The sequence below is a fragment of the Equus przewalskii genome, chromosome 17, assembly GCF_037783145.1.
Source record: "Equus przewalskii isolate Varuska chromosome 17, EquPr2, whole genome shotgun sequence".
Lineage (NCBI taxonomy): Eukaryota > Metazoa > Chordata > Mammalia > Perissodactyla > Equidae > Equus > Equus przewalskii.
The window spans coordinates 69522597-69542849 of NC_091847.1; positions in this window are offsets into that span (position 1 = coordinate 69522597).

A 20253-nucleotide genomic window follows, 5' to 3' on the forward strand; every position below is an offset into this window, starting at 1 on the left:
GGGACAATTATAGGGACAGATTTTTAACACCGCCCTAGAGGTACATAATAAAAGAGGGCAACATTACTGTATATATATATATATATATATATATATATATATATATGTTATGTATTATATATTATGTGTGTGTGTATATATATATATATATATATATATACACACACACATAAAACAGTGTATTCAAAAACTAAACAATGGACTTTCACTTTTGATGTGCATAAAACATATAGAAATGGAAAATGACCATAGGCTGGGCCACAAAGCAAGTTTCACCAATTTCAAGTGCTTATAATCGTAAAGTATATGTTCTCTGACCACATAATTAAGCTTAAATTGATAGCATAAAGGATAATTAGAATCCCCTGAATATGTAAAAATTAAGAAATACATTTTTAAAGATTGGCACCTGATCTAAAAACTGTTGCCAATCTTTTTTTTCTGCTTTTTCTCCTCAAATCCCCCCAGTACATAGTTGTATGTTTTAGTTGCAGATCCTTCTAGTTGTGACATGTGGGATGCCACCTCAGCATGGCCTAATGAGCAGTGCCATGTCTGCACCCAGGATCCAAACCAGAGAAGAAATACATTTTTAAATAACTCCTCAGGCTTCTAGAATACAATATGAGAATATAAGAATTTTGCATAGGTGAAGATTTCTTAAACAGGAAACAAAAAGTGCTAAAGGAAAAGGGATGGCCCTGAGCTGAGAGGTTAGATTTCCACACACTCCACTTTGGTGGCCCAGGATTGCAGGTGTGGATCCCAGGTGCAGATCTACACACTGCTCATCAGCCACTCTGTGGAGGCCTTTGACGTACAAAGTGGAGGAAGATTGGCACAGTTGTTACCTCAGGGCTAATCTATAAGCACAAAAAAAAAAAAAAAAAGAGGAAGATTAGCAACACATGTTAGCTCAGGACAAATCTTCCTCACCAGAAAAAAAAGTATTAAACAAAAGGAAAAAAGATTTGATTAAAGAGCATTTAAGCAGTTATCTTCTTAAAAGTAAACCATTAAGAAATAATGATCAGGGGCTGGCTCCATGGCCGAGTGGTTAAGTTCGTGCGCTCCGCTGTGGCAGCCCAGAGTTCAGATCCTGGGCTTGGACACGGCACCGCTCGTCAGGCCATGTTGAGGTGGCGTCCCACATCCCACAGCTAGAAGGACCTACAACTAGGATATACAACTGTGTACGGGGCGGGGGTTGGGAGATGAAGCAGGAAAAATAAAAAGAAAGAATGATCATAAGGACCATAGATGTAATGAATCAAAAACCTTCAAATGTGTTTTAAAAATCTCTGACAGTGAAAATGCTAGTTAGACATTATTGGAGAATGTTACTGAACTACTGAACTACATCAATATTTTGAAAACAGGAAGATGAAAGAGTTAAGTATTCTTTTTGCTTTTTCAATATGAAAAATAGCATTGTGTAATGAAAGAGTAAATGACAGTAAGTTTCTCTTTATAAAATAATTTCAACTCATAAGTGAAAGCATGGGAGAATTAGGAAATCACCATTTTGTGGGCCAGCCCCAGTGACCTAGTGGTTCAGTTCAGTGTGCTCTGCTTCAGCAGCCTAGGTTCTGTTCTCCAGGCTCAGACCTACACCACTCTGTTACAACCATGCTGCTCTGGCAGCCCACATACTAAAAAATAGAGGAAGATTGGTATAGATATTAGCTCAGGATGAATCTTCTTCAACCAAAAAAACAAAAAGAAAGAAAGAAAATCGTCATTTTTTAATTCCTAGTAAAAATAATAGACCTAGTCACTGGCTGTTAAAAATTACTAAGATAATAGTATTACTTATTTGAGATTTTTCTTGCTTGTTGAGGTGGGCCTGTATTGCTATGAATTTTCCTCTTATGACTGCTTTTACTGCATCCCATAAGAGTTGGTATGTTATATTTTCATTTTTGTTTGTCTCCAGGTATTTTTTATTTCCTCTTTGATTTCTTCAATGATCCATGGTTTTTCAATAGCATGTTGTTTAGTCTCCACATATTTCTGATGTTCCCAGGTTTTTTTTCTGGTTGATTTCTAGCGTCATTGCATTGTGGTCAGAAAAGATGGTTGGGATAATTTCAATCTTCTTAAATTTATTGAGATTTGCCTTGTTTCCCACCATATGGTCTCTCTTTGAGAATTATCCAAGTGCACTTGAGAATAATGTGTATTCTGCTGTTGTCAGATGGAATGTTCTATATGTATCTATTAAGTCCATCTGATCAAGTGTTTCATTTAAATCTTTTATTTCCTTGTTGACTTTCTGTCTGGATGATCTGTCCATTGATGGGAGTGGGGTGTTGAGGTCCCTTGCTATTATTGTATTGCTGTTAGTTTCTCCCTTTAGGTCTGTTAATAATTGCTTTATGTACTTTGGTGCCCCTGCGTTAGGTGCATATATATTAACAAGTGTTATGTTCTCTTGGTGGGATGTCCCTTTTATCATTTTATACTGCCCCTCTTTGTCTCTCATTGTCTTTTTTAACTTGAAGTCTGCTTTGTCTCATAAAAATATGGCAACACCTGCTTTCTTTTGTTAGCCATTGGTTTGGAGCATTGTCTTTCCTCTCTTCACTCTAAGCCTGTGCTTGTCTTTGGAGATAAGATGTGTTTCCTAGAAGCAGCATATTGTTGGGTCTTGTTTTTTAATCCATCCAGCTACTCTGTGTCTTTGGATTGGAGAATCCAGTCCATTTACATTTAGAGTGATTATTGATATATGAGTGCTTAATACTGCCATTTTGTCTCTTGTTTTCTGGTTGTTCTATGTTTCCATTCTTTTCCTTTATATTTCTGACTGCCATTTCATTTTGGTTGTTTTCTGAGAGGGATTTCTCAGTTTTCTCTCTTTTTGTGAATTGTTGCTGTGCTCTGATTTTTTGTTTAGTGGCTACCATGAAAATTGTGTGAAAGATGTTGGAGATGAGATAGTCCATTTTCTCATAGCCTCTTATCTCCATTAACCTAAGCAGGTTCCTTTCCTCTCCTCTCACCTTCTGAGTAATTGCTGTTACAAATTGCTCTGTTTTTAATTTTGTGAGTTTGTGGCTAAGTTGAAGTGTTTATCATTGCATGTGGCTAAGTTGAAGTGTTTATCATTACATTTAATGATTGCTTTCTCTTTCTTTCTCTTTTAAGTTGTAATTGAGTCTTTGCCTCCCTGTTCTGGTAGAGTTGCAGGTTTCTGATCATGTCTGTCTATCTATCTCCTTGCTCAGAGCTTTGTAGACCTTTGCCTTTTTGTTGCTGGTGTGCAGGCATCTTTAATTATTTCTTGTAGGGTAGGTCTAGTGGCAATGAACTCCCTCAGCTTATCTTTATCTGGAAAAGATTTTATTTCTCCATCATATCTGAAGGAAAGTTTCACTGGATAGAGTATTCTTGGCTGAAAATTTTTGTCTTTCAATATTTTAAATATATCATTCCATTCTCTCCTGGCCTGTAGGGTTTCCGCCAAGAAATCCACTGAAAACCTGATAGGGTTTCCTTTGTAGGCTATTTTCTTCTGCATTCTTGCTCCTAATATGTCTATTGTAATTTATCTATTCTTATAAAATTTAGAGTTACTTCCCCATTTTAAAAAATGCAAAATTACTTGGCATTTTTTTCAGAATCATGACACGGTTTTATAAATGAAGACATCAAAATACAACTGATTAAGGTATAAAAAAAGTTATTTTCTTCTGTCCAGTTCCAAAGGTAGATCATAAAACTCTGACTGAGAAACAGTCTACCCATGTATTGTGATTCTTAGATATGCCATAATTATCTGCATTATATATTTATTTTAACAATCGTTGCAATTTATTTTAGGACATTTCAATTCTCTACAGCTGTGCTAATAACTATATTTAATAGCTATCATATAAATAACTTTTCAAGAATAAGCCTATCAGAATGAGAGCAGTAATGTTCTTGTTCTGTGCTTCTATTTAATTCGCTACTAAAATTAGTGCCAGAATTTGAGAAAATTGAATATCTTTTTTGCTGTAATCTTAATTTGAAACACATTACATAGTTTTATTTTGGCTTAAAAAACTCTTTAAATGTCCGTGATTAGTCTTACTGCCATAGAGCCTTATAATAATAATTATAACATTATAACCAATATTAATAATAGTAAATACTTATATAGTACTTACTCTGAACCAGGCAGAGTTCTAAAGGTTTGCATATCATCTCTTCCTCACAGCCACCTCACAACTATCATGATGTCCATTTTACAAATAAGGAAACTGAGGCAAGGGAAATTTAAATAACACCCCTATGGCACACAGCTACTCAATGTTGAAGTGAGAGTCTAGTTTAGGGAGTCCCAGTTCAAAATACACTGTTCTTAGTCTCTAATCTCCCCCTGACATTTAAGGAGTGGTAGACACTGGCCTTTTATAAGTAGTGTTAAAATGCCAGTACATGGTCTGGCAGAGGAGCAATCATTTAGCCCTCCCCCTCCCCCTGTCAAGCTTGTTGATGGAGAGTTTACAACCTTTCAGTTGTAGCCTTGGCAGTCAGAGACTCTAGCTTTTGTAGAAGACACCAAAAATAAACCAATTTCCATGAGGTGAGTGAAGAGTTAAAGAGTGGTTTATAAGTTGCAGATGAAATGCCAAGTAAGTTTGGCCCTTTTGTATTTGTGAATTGCCAAGGCTCAGCATTGAGGTGGAGAACAGTCAGATTTGAGGATATTTGGCAGAATTCAGCAGTTCAAAAGTTGATGTAGGTTTATTCCCTGCTGCCTACTGAATTTCTACTTGTTCCCCTCTTCCATCATCTGCTACTCACTTGTTCTGCCTCTTTTGTGACTACATCCTGTAGATTTTCAAAAAATCAGTGGGAGGGTGAGGCTTTTAATCTCTCTGGAACAATCCTGAAGACAGCGTATAATATATAGTAGAAGGAAATTACACTCCTTCTCAAATGGAAATTGTCTCACTACCTCCCAGGATGTGTCTTAATACTAAGATTAATGGAAGTAGTCAATTTTAAAATCTAAATTAAAAAGAAGTAATGAATAGACATTAACATACACAGACTAAAGGTAGATATAATGGAGAATTATTTAAACACTGCTTCAGCGTGTATTCAGAGCACAAGTAAATTACAAAATCACTTCTACCATATCTGCTGTGTACAGCAATCTCAAGGAAGCAGAACTAAAGGAAAAGAGGATTGAGACAGAAAAAGCAGAGAGCAAATGTGATGGGGTCCGTTACTGCTCCTGTGGCAGGTACAGCTGATTGGTCAGTCTTGGGGCCTGAATGAAGACAGGCTTTATGAACTGCTGCAAAGTCCATCTGGGTGGAAGAAGGGAGAAGACAATCCGCCAGTGTCCTATCTTTCCCTTCCTCTCGTGGATCCAAATCTGCCCTAGGGACATCCGTCCCCACACTTTCAGGTTGCGTCTCCTGGACCCTCCAGGTAGCAGCTGTGCTTGGCTCCTCTAGCGTGGGAATGAAGCATGAAGGTTGTTCTTGGACTATTTGAAGCCACAATACAAGTGACATACACACATCCATGGTAGTGATTACTGAATGCCATACACTAGGATACAAGCCCTCGAAGCATATCTGGGTAGAAAAAGAAATACAATCTATCTCTCTAGGCCTTCAGGAGGATGATCAACTGTTGAGATACAGATTTTCATCTTAGGTGCAGCGTAGAACCAAGAGGTCCTGGAATCAAATGAAGGCTGTCCCCTTACCTAATGCTGGTGGCACACTGCAACCAGACAACTTCTGAAAGGATTAGCATTCAGCATCTGGTATTAATCTCTCTCGCAATAACCCACTTTTCAATTCATCCACCTAAATTCTGACTACATTGCATCTTGTTCCTTATCTGACCACACAAATATCAGATTCTACTCTTTGCCTTTAATATTAAACCTTGATAGTCCATTAAAACAGATCCAAAAATATTTACAACTAGTAAGAAAATCAGCTTTTCTTCTTCCTTGAGAAGGTTGAACAGGGTGGAGGGTCCAGACATAATTCTTATTTGAGGTTTAGAAAATTATGATATGAAAAAATCACATAACAATTATAAATAGCTAGTCAATTTATGGAAATATATTCAATCTCAGAAGTAATAAGGAATATGCAAATGCAAAAAATTATACTTATTTTTTCTGCCCAAAAGTTTGCTAACAGTTATGTCAGGAAGCATATGGTGAGATGGGCACATTTATTTGTGAGGATGCAAAATATTAAAGTATTTTTGTAAGAATTTGGCAGCAGACATCAAATTTAAATATGTAGACAAATCCAAGACTATAATCTAAAATAGGCATATGTATGTGAGTGTATATATATGTATATACATGAATATTGAATCATTGTTCTATTGATGAAAGAAAGTGAAATATCCTATATAGCCATTAATAGGTGAATGATTATAAGCATTATACTTCAGAAAACTAAGCATACAGAGATTCATAATAATGGGGCAGATCCATATGAATTGATATGGAAAATTTCCAAGAAAAATGATGATGTGCTAAAAACAATTTAAAGTAAATTAAGAACTCTGTTTGGGTTAAAAAAATGCAGAACTTCATTTAGAAAAAAATACAAGATAAAAATCTCATTTCTTTTGGTGATTAAACACATATGATTGTGTGTGTTTGGGATAGCAAGAGTTACAGAGGACTTTCACATTATGCAGTATGTATTTCTATATCATTTTTTATAATGAATATAAATTTACATATTATTTATAGAAAATTAAATCTGATTAAAGTGCAAAAAATATTAGAATAAAAATAATACCTTGTACACTCCTGACAACTATGTAGAATTATAACAAGATATTTGCTATTTTGATCCTTTGTAAGTCTGAAAATAAGAGCATATTGAGGTAACCAATTGCTGATACTCAGTGCTTTGTATTTATGATAAAAATAAATCCTTTAGGTGAATTTCTTGGGAAATAGTAGCCATCTCTATCAAACAAATATAGTCTATTAATTTGTGTTTTATTAAAAATTTACTTTTAAAATAAATGTTATATCGAAATTTAAAATAAATATTAAGTACACAGATGTATAGTGAAGCAACAGAGTATTTCTGGAATGATGGCAACTTGGTAATGAGACATAATCCGTTTTATATATCACTGGATTTGACTGAGTAATATTTTATTTAAGATATTTATTTCTGGGGCTGGCTCTGTGGCCGAGTGGTTAAGTTTGCACACTCTGCTTCGGCAGCCTGGGGTTTCACTAGTTTGGATCCTGGGCACAGACGCTGTATGGCTCATCAGGCCAACCTGAGGTGGTGTCCCACACAGCACAACCAGAAGGACCTACAACTAGAATATACAACTATGTACTGGGGGGCTTTGGGGAGAAGAAGGGATAAAAAAAATGACTGGCAACAGATGTTAGCTCAGGTGCCAATCTTGAAAAAGAAAAAAAGATATTTATTTCTGTTTGAGAGTAATTGGCCAAAAATTTGCTTTGTTGAAACATTCTTGTTGGTTTCAAGATTACTTCTGGCCTCATAATGTAAGTTGCTGTATCTTCCATCTTTTCTTGCATTCTTCTGCAAGTATTTGTGTAAGCTTCCCATTATCTCTCCTTTAAGATCTGGTGATGTCATCAACAAAGTCATGCTAATTTGGAGATTTCTTTGCTGTAAGATTTTAAAATGCTGATTTTATTCCTTTAATAGATGAATGAATGTTCAGATATGTTTCTTCTTATGTCTTTATTTTGTTATTTTTTAAAGGAAATTTTTAATGTCATGTAAATTTTTAAATTAGTTGTCATAAAGTTGTTCATATACACACTCATAGCCAATCTTCCTCTTTTTGTGTGTGAGCTGCTACCACAGCATGGCCACTGACAGACAGATGAGTGGTGTAGGTCTGTGCCTGGCAACAAAATCCAGGCCACTCAATTGGAACATGCCAAACTTAACCACTAGGCCACCAGGGCTGGTCCTGTGTTCACCTCATTGAATTTCTGTATTGTATGTTTGTCTTCGATGTCATTAATTTCTGCTCTTTTATTCCTTCCTTTCATTTTCTATAATCTTAACTTGTTCCATTTTCTAACTTCTTGGAATGGATACAAACATTGTTGGTTTTCAGCATTTCTTTTCTATTATGTATCTAAGTCTATACATTTCCTTTTAAGGATAGCTTTAGATGAATCAGACAAGATTTGCTAGGACATTCCTTTCATAATATTCAATTCATGATATTTTATAATTTCTGTTGTGATTTTTCATGAATTTGCTAACATTTGGGCATATTGTGGTCATCCTAGCTATTGATGTGTACCTAATTCCGCAGTGATCAGAAAATGTATTTTCTCTTATTTTATTCTTTAGATATTTGTTGGCCCAGTCTATATATTACGATGAATGTTTTATATAAATTTGAAGGACTGTGTTTTACCATGATCTACTTGTTGGATCAATTACTAAGGGAGGAGCCATAAAATCCTCAAACGTGTGTGGATTTTAATGTCTCCTTTGAAGCTGTGCTATTAAGCGTATAATTCTTAAATATTTTCTGTTGAACTCACTCTATAACTACAAATGTGCTTCTTAATACATAGTAATATTTCTTACCTTAAGGTCTATATTACCTTTCTTTGACAAACGTAGACATAATATATCATTTTTTCATATTTCTTACTTGCAACATTCTTGTATCTTTATATTTAAAATACATCTCATATAAACAGCATCTGGTGGGGCTTTTTTGGCAAATTCATAAAGAAGAAATATTAACCTATGGCCTAGAAGGGAAGTAATCTGTAAAACAAATAGATCAAAATCTAACACAGTAACATTCTTTTATTTTATTGTGAAATTAACGTAAACAGTTAGTATGAGGTTTAATAAAAATCCTAAGGTGCAGATTCCAGTTCTGGGGAAGATGGATTAATCCCTCTGCTGTCTTTCTTTCCCAGTGACAGTGATTATAACCAAAACTTTTGGCCACATGAAACATACAACATGCGCGCACACACACAACGCCTGAAGACTCTGAAGAGTAAATAATAGCAGGAAATTGAGAAGGAAAGTCAGAATTTGAAGAAAGATCAATAGTGTGGAGGAGATGAGTTTTCTTTCCTTTTCTTTCTTTTCACCCTCTTTTATTTCCCAATTGTGGCCCAAAGGTGAACCAAATTCATAACTGGATAGCAAGAAGAGTCAGAAAAGCTCAAGAGAGGTCAGTCTTTCTGGACAGTGGGCCAGGAAGAAAGATGCCTGGGAGCCAGAGTGTGAAGAGAGAATGCACATTATTGTTACTATTTTTGTCTTTTCTACTGTCCCGCGCCAGCCCTGAAGGCAGCTCCACTCCCATATCTGCACCGCCATCGCCATCTCGAGGGTGCAGGAGCTCAGAGAAAATCTGTGCCTCTGGGTAGACGAATTGGAAAAAAGGCCCTGGTGTGCAAAGAATACGAGGAAAGATTCCTGTTGTTGGTTGATTGATTAAATGATTGATTGAATTTCTCTCTCTTTTCTCTCACTGTGTTGCCCTAAAGATAGCCTCAGCCATGAGGAACTGTGTGACAGAACTGAATGCTAAAACTGAAAACTCTAAGAGACATCAATCTTTCTGGTCATAACAACTGGTGAAAGATACTCGTCTCAGGAGGAGAGTGTGGAGGAAATTCCTGAGAGGAGGGAGCTGGGAAAGGAGGTCCCTAAGTCTGCGAATGAATGAACACACAGGACGGGCTCAGCCCCAAGCTGCACAGGTACAGAAAGAATTCGAAAAACCTATAGCAATGGCTTTGAGAACTGAATGGCGATAAGAACACTGCTGACTCCTACATTAGCCCACGAATGGGGCGCGGACCGGCAAATCCAAACAGCACCTGCGAACACTTTCAAAACTCAGTCACTGTTAGAGTCTCAGCCACCGAAAGTCAAATGGAACTTGCATTCAGAAGCTAATCAGGTTGACTGCTTCCTAAAACGAAACTAGGGACATTCCCTAGACGGCTTTAACAGGACCGGGAGTGTCCAAAAATCCATTCACAATGTCCAGGACAGGTTCCAATTCCAGGTAAGAGGTAACAAACGTATCTCAGCTATTTTCCCACTGAAAAAAAATAAATAAACTATAAAATCAGGACAGATGGTCTGGAAGGAAGCTTATCTGAGGAAATTCTGAAGTGAGCACCGTGGTGCTGACAGGAAGAGCTCAAGGACAGGATTTCTAGTCCGGCTTGAGGAGCAGGAAAGGGAACTCCCAGGTTTCCTGTGGAAATCTACTCCTCTTTTTAATTTCTTCTCTTATTTTCTCTGTTGCCTCATAACCCATCACGAGGACAATTCTCTCAGTGCATGGCAGTGGCCACTACAAGAGGCAGCAGGAGCCAAAACTCTGACAGAGGAAAATACTACCCTCCATTTGGTTGAATTGTAGGTAGAGAAAAGAAAATAGGCAAAGTCATAGAGCTTAAAAATCCTTAGTTAGTTCATTTGAAAAAGGCAGAAAGTTCAGCCTGGTGTCAAAGGTCAGGCTGGTTAGAAAGGAAAATAAACCTCAAAAGCAAATGACCCTGTGCGTCAGGAAATGGGGTGGAGACGTTATTCTAAAATAATTGGAACTGTAGATCAATGCAATAATCACATGCACAAGGCCAACATCAGTGTGAACTTAGAAGACAGAATAAAAGGCATTTAGTAGGAGAAATAAGTCAGATTTACATGTGAGGATGAGAGAAAAAAGAGTCAAATTTGATGAATGCCCACAGGGGTGGGTTTTAGTTCTGTGAGAGGCAGATGCCAAGACAGCATAAGATGTACAAGAGACTTATTGGAAGTAGTGAAAGGAAAGGTTAAAATGGGAGGGAACAGGTGTGGACAAGGAGAGTTTCAGACCAACATGGAGGCTTGGCACCTGCAAAAGGAGAGAATGAATGAATGAGTGGGTAGAAAGAGACTCAGACCACACCTAGTTCTGAAAAATTCTCAACTGGCTGGTACTTGAATTCAGAAAAAAAAGGTTAGTAAGACAAACCTGAAATCAGCCTCAGGGTTACAGCTGGTACTTATTCTGTCTCTCCTGCATAATCCATTTGAAACTCCCCTCACCTCAGCTATCAACCTGGCAGGTCCTGACAGTATGACCCAAAACGTTATTCCTGAAGCCTCAGAGATCTTGGTAATAATACTTAGGCCACGGTAGTCTCTGGACACAAGGAATCCAACATGCCCTGGTGGCAGATGGAGCTTATACTTCTACGGGACAGTTACTGTGTTTCCTGGCAAGAAGGCACTGCCTTTGGGGATCATGACCTCCAACCATTCAGAGTCCAGAGTTGCAGGAATACGGATCAAAATTTGTCTTCATTTGGAAATATTCGTCATTCTTTCATTGGAAAATAAGGTATGGAAGTGGGCACATTCCTTTCATCTTTCTCATGGTTCCCAGACCTGTGTGTTCTTCCTATTAGGGGTAAAACACATAAACAGGTATCTGATTCAGTGCCTACCCTGTATCTGAATGTTGACACCACATCCTTGCAGAGTATTGCCTCTGATCCAGTGCTTCAGCTGTGCCTTTAGTAGGCAGATTCTAAGCCTTTATGCTGCCTCTGGATGGAGCAGTATGTGATATGACCAGGTCATAGGCCCACTTCTACACCACCTCCACTGTATAATGGGTCCCCTGGATGGCTGATATGTTGTGTGAGTGGCCATACCTGAAGATCGGGCATTCTGTAAGCCCCTGGACAGTGGTAATGGTTGAAGACATAATATCAGGAAAAAGAAAACCCATACCCAGAATAGGAATCCCTCCCTGGGAAAGCAAATGCTGGGCATTCAAGGATATAAGAGGCCCAACGTCATCTGTTTGTCGACAAAGAGACAGCTGCTTTTCATAAAGATCATTTCCGTATCGGGGTCTTTGTGTTTAACAGGATGGACATTCAGAGGCAGCAACAGCCAGATCAGACTGGTAAGTAAGAGACCATGATATCGGACACATGTGTTTTCACAATCTCTGCCAAAGAAACATGTGCCTGTCATGCCAGTTCCTGGATAGCCAGGGATGAAAGCTGGCTAATGTCAATGGCTGAGTCAGTTTGTCAAATTGATTTTTCAGTGCCTCTTTCATTGTGCATGCTTTCTGGTGGGCATTAAGATATAACATAAAATCTTCACACTTTTTGTGCACTTCTGTATCATTAGGCTGACAAGGGTGTTCCTTTCCACCAAGATATCTGTTGAGGTAACCAGATGTAAAACTTTCACTGTCACTTTTCCAGGGACTATCCCTGTCACCCATTCTTCTCAGAATGGGATCTTCATTTCCAGTTAAGCAATCAATAAGCCAGTGCCCAAATCCCATAATACCAGCTGTTTTCTCTCATGAGTCCTGGTACCACTGGGGTCAATTAGAATCCTCCAAGAATCAGGCACCCAGATGGATGGATTTGGATATGCAAGAAACTTCTAGTGAGAAAGGATAAAAAGGGAGGGAGGAGAGCAGGCAGAGGGAGCTTTCAGGTTGCTTTGTTGGTCTGGCTCCTGTGAAAGGAGCAAGGAAAGGAGGATTGAGTAGGGGGATCCTCAGACCACTGTTCGGTTATGAGGAAATCTTGGCCAGACCAAAGGAGAGACACCAAGCAAAACTTTCCCATTAAAGAAAGATTCCAGCAATAGCGCCCTCATCTTGCTCAGGAGCCATTCGCCTGGGGAATGCATCGCTTCGCCATTCCTAGCAGTAGCAGCTAGAGGTGGTCAAACATCTAGATCTTCTGTAGCAGGTTCTCTTGAAAGAAAACTAAATGATGCATCTCCTTTCTATTGCCTTTGAGACTTGTAGAATCAAGTCGAACTACATATATTTGAATTTATTTTCGTTTATAAAATTTGGTTTTATAGTATATGCTTATATTTTCTTAAGTATGTACCCATGTATCAAAGCATATATAGAGAACACTATAATTATAGCATCTGTAGACTAGATAACTTGTTTATCTGGTCTATTTTTTAATCAAGCATATGATCCATCGTCCAGAGAAAAAATTAATAAAAAGCGTATAGTATCTTCCACTGAGTAATTCATGACACCATCAGAAAATAGGATTCTTAGTAAATTTCTTCGAAAATTCTTTTTATACTTAAAGCATTACATATCTCAGTAATTTTAACACTCAATATGTAATTTATCAACTACAATGTATGTGAAATTTAGAAGCATAATTGCTTTTACAAAACAGTGTAAAGAGCTTTTTATTGATTTCCTTTGTTGATTCTACAAAGTGGTTGGTATCCTCTTTGTTTCTTTATTTCTAATGAAGGCAACAGAGTTGCCTAAGGAATGTATGAGCTGCAATTTGAATGGAAGGCAATCACAGTAACAACTATAACAGCATATACTACATGGATACCTGTGTTAAAATTAGCTCTATTGATATCTACATCTAGTTACTCCCTGAGGGCATAAGTCTTCTAGAGAGAGACATTTAGAGGACAAGGCCAACAAAAGTACTGCCTTGATATTGTTTATGTCTTCGTTTTTGGCTGTCGGTGATCCAGGTTGATCTTGAAAATTCCTTATACTTTAACTGAAGTATGTCTAAGTGCAGCTACACTCTAACTCAAAGCAAGTTAACCTTTCCTCCCAGGTCTCTAAGGCTTGTGTTAACTCTCTAAATATTGCCATCTTTCTCATAAAGAAAGGCAAGAAAAATGAACTCAAAGGCAGGTGCACTTAAGGAAAGATCCAGAAGGAGTGTTTCTTCTTAACAAGAGCAGCAGAGCTGAGACATTTACTATAAGACTCTTTTCCCTTGTACTCTACTTTCATTTGTACAGTATGCACATGAATTCAAAAGCCACTCTCAGTGTTTCTCAACCCTGGAAGCACCTGAGAATCGCTTGTGGGAATATTAAAAAAAGTCCCAAGGCACCGGCCACACCAAAAGCCGATAATTTGAAAAACATATCTTGCATACTAATAGCATTCTCTGAATTGTTTTGACTCCCATTGATGATATTTGTTTGATTAATGATTCCCTTAGGAGTTGAAAAATGATGTTTTTCTAATTTTATCATTATTCCGACATTTATTATATGACCTTCTGTTCTAAAAAAGAGTTTTCCCCACTTTCTATTTTTTCCAAGTCAATATGTACCCCCAAATTCTTTTTACTATTCAATATAATTCATTATCATCATTATTATGTTATTGCTCAAATTGTGCCAAATTTAGCCGATGAAGTCCCTTCAGTTCAGCTCCTGTGTCCCTTGAACATATTCAGTAGGATCAGAAACAAGCTAAGATACCCACTGTCTCCATGATGACCTAACACTGTACTGACGTTATTAACCAATTCAGTTAAAAGAGAGAAAGCAACTGTGGGCATAGGAACCAAAAAGGAGAATTTAAATAACCTCTGTCTGCAGATTATATATTTTTAGAACAGAAAATACTGAAAATAATTGTCTTTATAGTTAAACTTAGGAAGTTAGATATAAAGCAATAGATTAAAACGAAACAGTTTAAAAGAAAGAAATATTAAAATAAAATAATGAAATTAATAAATCGGAACAGAGGAGATCAATAACATGTGAGCTATTTTTAAGATCAATAAGAGCGGCAAACTCTAACATATACCCTAGGTATGACCTTGACTAGGGATGCAATCACAGAAAATTGACTGTTGCCCATCCCCCAGTCTCTTCCTAAGCACTCAGGAATTCACTGAGTTTCTTACTTGCACTTGGTAAAAGAAATATAGCTAAAAGCTTCAGAAGTAATCACAAGGATAAGAGAAACTTCAAGAAAATGAATAAATGACCCTAGGAGATCCTCACCAGGATCAAGCCACTAGTAGTCATCATGGGGATTTTATCAAGGTGTGTTTGTTTCTCAGAGACAGAAATTGTTGCTAAGTCTTGAATGTCCTCTTTTGAACATAAGAGATTGCACACTTTACCTACATAGGGTAACTTTTAGCCTTTCTCTCATCAAACACCATCATTCTTGTGTATCCTTTCAAATCCTTAATAGATCTTACGCAGAAAAAAATGTTCATAGAATGATCACATAAACAACCCTAAGAAAGGCAAAAGTGATCACTAAATAATACATTGAATAACTCTATGCCAATAATTTTTTAAATATAAAATATTTTTTAAATTTTAGAAAATATAAATTTAAAAGATTAAAAGAGGAAGATAAAATCTAAGTATATTAATGAGCATTAAACATGAGATAAAATTCCATACCAATAGAAAAGTGGTACATCTTACTTCTTTTGAGGATGGGTAAATTTTAATATCAAAATAGCGTGGGGAGGAACACAAGAGACTTAAATTTCAGACTAATCTCACGCAGAAACATAGATGCAAACATTTTAAATAACACATTAGCAAATCAAGTAGAGCATTTTTTTTAAAAAAATGAATAGTGATTTAGTATGGTTTATTTCAGAATGTAGAATCATATTAATGATTATATAGGAAAGATAATGTTGATGTGTACAGAAAAAAGTATTTTATAAAATTGTACCTTAGTTCATGTATTTAAAATAAAACTACTTTTAGCAATCTAAGAATGAAAGGGAACTTCCTTAAAATGATAAATATCCTCAGCAAAGAGCAAACTTAAAAGTTAAGTCTAGAAGCATGTTTATAGAGACAAGAGCAAGACAAGGGAGATAGCTAGAGTGGAAGGGAAAAACAAACTACACGTATTTGCAGATGATATGATTACGTAGAACAGCAAAAAGTACAGAGACAGAATATTTAATTTACAAGAGTGTAGTAAGGTTCCTGGATGCAAGATAAAAATGATAGTAATAATTGATATGAATTTTATTCCTCATTAGGGAAGATAACTCCAGATGGCTCAGGTGGCTCCTTTCCTCGCCCATCTAAACTACCTTATGGGTTTTCTGTTGTCTCAATCACATGTAGGCTGCTACCAGCACCTAAACTTTGTAGGCCCTTCTTCCTAAGAAAGCCGTATCCTTCAGGAGGAAGTTTCTACTCGTTCCCCTTTGTAGAACTGCTAGGGTGGACTCCTATTCTGGAGTATTATTCTCGATGGTGCGACTTGCCATGATTGGCCTAAGCACAACTCTTTGGTGGTTAGGAGAGATTGTGGAACGGTGAATGCCTTGCTGCTTCTCTGCCTGAAACTCTACCTAATAAAACTTATTTTACATTTAAACTGTGTAGAGTTAGTGTGTGTCAGTGATCCTATTTATGACACCAGAATAATGCATTTAGAAAGTACAATAGGGAAAAAATATATACCTACCATTACAAGAGCCATTCCATAAATTATCTAAGGATAAATCCACGAAAAGATACGCAAAACCCTTTTGAAGAAAATCACAAACTACTTTTAAGATTAAAAATGAGACATACATGAATGGCTATTCATGGATATTAATGTTCATGCTGCCAACATGAGAATTTTGCCATAGAAATCGATAAATCTACAAATAAATTAACTAACCTAATAATTAACCTAGAAATTCAAAAGAAAATTCTACATGTTTCATGGATGTGTTAATATAGAGTAAAAAATAAAAGTATGACAATATGATTTAGAACGATGTACATACACTTCAGACAAGTGGCTACTTCTGTGGGAGAAAATGTCATTAGAGAGGCACATATAGAGGATGAACTCAATGTGGAATATTTTTTCTAAAATGAATAAGATTTGAGTTTAAAAGTCAAATATTAATTTTTAAAAACTTGATCATTGGTATATGGATGTTCATTATATGCTTATAAAGATTTCTATACATTGGAAATATTTTACAACGAAATACTTTAAAATACTAGTTGAGCAAAGCTATATCGACTGACGACAAAATTTAAATCTGAGATTTAAAACAGGGTACATCAGGAATACAGAGAACCATGTGACTCAGGTGGTCTTTTGTTATAAGACTTTATCTTTTTAGAGCAGTTTTAGGTTCACAGCAACATTGAGAGGAAGGTATAGAGATATCCCTCTCCCCTCCCCCCAACATGCATGATCTCCATTATCAACATCCCTCTCTAGAGTAGTACATTGGTTACAATTGGTGGACCTACACTGACACATCGTTGATCACCCAAAGTCCATAGTTTACATTACGGTTCACTCTTGGTGTTATACATTCTATGGGTTTCAACAAACATAAAATGAATGTGGGTACTCTGGTGGTCTTAAAATCAACAGGAAATCAAGTTTTTTTCTTGACCTAAATTTCTTTGAGGACTACTGAAGACACATTGAATAGTAGAAGGATATAATATGCAGCAATATAATATAGCAGTGAATGAGAACAAAATTTATATTTGATATTTAAAATAAGACAAAGGAGGAATAGAGAGAACAGAATGACTCTCATGGCCTTAATATTATGAATACAGGTTAAATAGTAAATCAAGATTTTTCTTACCATTGCAGCAAAAAAAGGGAAAGATTTGCCTGATTAAATTTTGTTGAGTTCTCCAGAAGTCACACTGAACGTCATAAAGAGCAATATCCTCAATAGAAGATAGAACCTCCACAAAAAACGTTGCGGAGATGAACCGTTTATGGTTGTGTCATATTTCACTCCTAACGAAATCTAATCATGTAATTTTCTTAAGACATACTTTTGCTAAGTAGGATCTAGATATTAGAATTATTGTTAGCTTTGTATCTGACTTTTTGTCGATCTTTTAAACTAAAGGGCAGAGCTGCAGAATCTTGAGAAAAATGTATTTACTAAGTCATGGAAACTCTCCTCAAATCTCAGCCATCTTTACAGACTTGACAGCTGCTGGAATGCAGCCAGGCTGCCAGAAATGAAGTAAAGTGCTACTCAACACACTGGGGGAGTGTAGAGACTGCATGAAAAAGCATACCCAAAAAAGCTACTCTATGGGGATTAGTCCTAAGCTTTGCATATGGAAGGGATGAAGTAATCTAATTTATAGATATGCAGACATGACTAAAGACCAGTGAAATAATTTTATTATAAATATTAAATGCATTACTTTAAGGGGAAAAGGAAGATCTTTGCTTTCTCCTCTCAATATTATCACTAGCAATTGTTTTTGTTTAGTTCACTACAGATAAATATCATTAAATGAGCTATGTTTTTACTTCCTATTATTTAGGAGAATATTAGACCCTGACTACTTAGCAGTGTTATGGCCAGAATTATTTCTGCCTTAGTTTATTCTATTCCTTCATAATATTTGACCCAAGTTTTCTTAGATTAATAAGTCGATTCACCTATTCACACAGCAACCATAATAACAAAAGTAACATTTTCATTCTCATCCAGTATGTCTACTTCCTAGTGATAAAATTGAGCTAATTTGAAGAGAGTGATTTGTTTACATTCATCATTAGCATTTTTGAGAAGTCACAGATCTGTTTTATATAAAAATTTACTTTTTAAGTCATTATTCCATGAACTGCCATGTTACCTAATCAAGAAAGAAAAAAAAAAAAGTGGGAGAGTCTGCCATGTATGTTTATATAAGATTTATATACATTTTTTATGGCAAAATACATGATGACATTACTAGAATTTCATAAAAATTGTAAGTACTAACAATAGTAATTTCTGCTTTATCTACTACACTTTTTCTTTTACTAAAAGATTAACAAGATTTTTCTTTATTTCTACATAAAAAGATGTGTGTTGGCTTATGAAAGGTAAAAAGTATACATGTCAGAATCTTGTGTTGGCGTAATTAATGATTAGGGATATACATAACAGAAGAAAATTTTTTGTGTTATTGCTAAGGCAGCAAATTCTGCCTGACATTTCCACAGCATATCCTCCAATTAAGAAGGTGGCTGTCATAGTCACTGAATTGATAATCTATTTATATGTCACCAGAGAATGAGAGGCTTCAAGTTTAGAAATTAATGTTGCCTTGGATTTTTGTCACTGACAACAAGAAAAATAATCATCTTGATTGTCTTTCTGGCTTTGCAGAGCTAGTCTTGTTTCTGTAGGTCTGAATTATTAATACTGGTACAAGGGAGGGGATCTTTAAGAAACAATAAAATAAAAAAACAGATTATTTATTGTCTGGCAGTTCTCTGTGCAGACAAAAAAAATTGAGATGTGTGATAAAATGGCAAAAATGTCTATGTGAAAGCTTGTGAATTTTTAGTTATACCAAAATTGAGTTTAAAAATAAAACTAAAGAATTGATATAATAGTGAAGTTTACAAACCCTCTTACTATAGGTAGCACATAAATTCTCTGCATTGGTCCCCAAATATTTTTTGTCTGTGTCTCCAGGTTCTTCACATGCCTTTGATACTAAACATCATGTCATATAACAGAAACACACACACAGACTGAAGGAAAAAATTAAGTTGGTTGTTCTTGTGTTATTTGTAATACATAGATTAATTTCTTTATCTCTCTGTCCTTTTTTTCATTTGTTCATTTCATATCCAAATTCTGATGTGAAGTACAGAGGGGATCAGATAGAAAACAATATAATGATGGGAAATCACGTCAAAGTGTGGAGAGGAAAGTCCAGAGAGAAGCACAAAACTGGATAAAAGAGGAGGATAGAGAAGAGAATCAGATAGAGAAGGAAGAAAAGAGAAAAGAAACAGAGAACAGAGAGCAAGGAACATTGAAAATCTGCATGATTGCAAACCCCATATTTGGGTGAAAGTGACTTTGAAGACAGTTCAAAAAACTTTCAAACCAAATTTTACCTGGTTTGGAAAATTTATTTTTCTTTCTGCTTTTTCTCCCCAAATCCCCCCAGTACCTAGTTGTCTATTTTAGCTGTGGGTCCTTCTAGTTGTGGCACGTGGGATGCCGCCTCAGCATGGTCTGATGACTGGTGCCATGTCCGTGCCCAGGATCTGAACCAGCGAAACCCTGGGCCACAGAAGCGGAGCGCGCGAACTTAACCACTCGGCCCTGGGCCGACCCCTGATTTGGAAAATTTTTATTGTTCCTACATAATCTCTTAAAATATCACTTCCCTCTATATCGGTTTTCCTCTGCATTTCTCAATACTCTGCATATCATTCATTTAAGATATATCTGCCTAAAATAAAAACACTTTAGATCATGAGACATACCAGAATTGCAGATGAAAATCAATTAAAAAGTCAATTCTAAAAATACGGTATATTTCTATTTTCAGGATAATATGAGACTAAAATAAAATAATAATTTACATGACAAAATTAACACATAGATGTTATGTGAATAAAGAAAGTTACAAAACCAAAAGTCTGATTCCAATAATGTAAGCAGAACTGGAAAGATGTCCT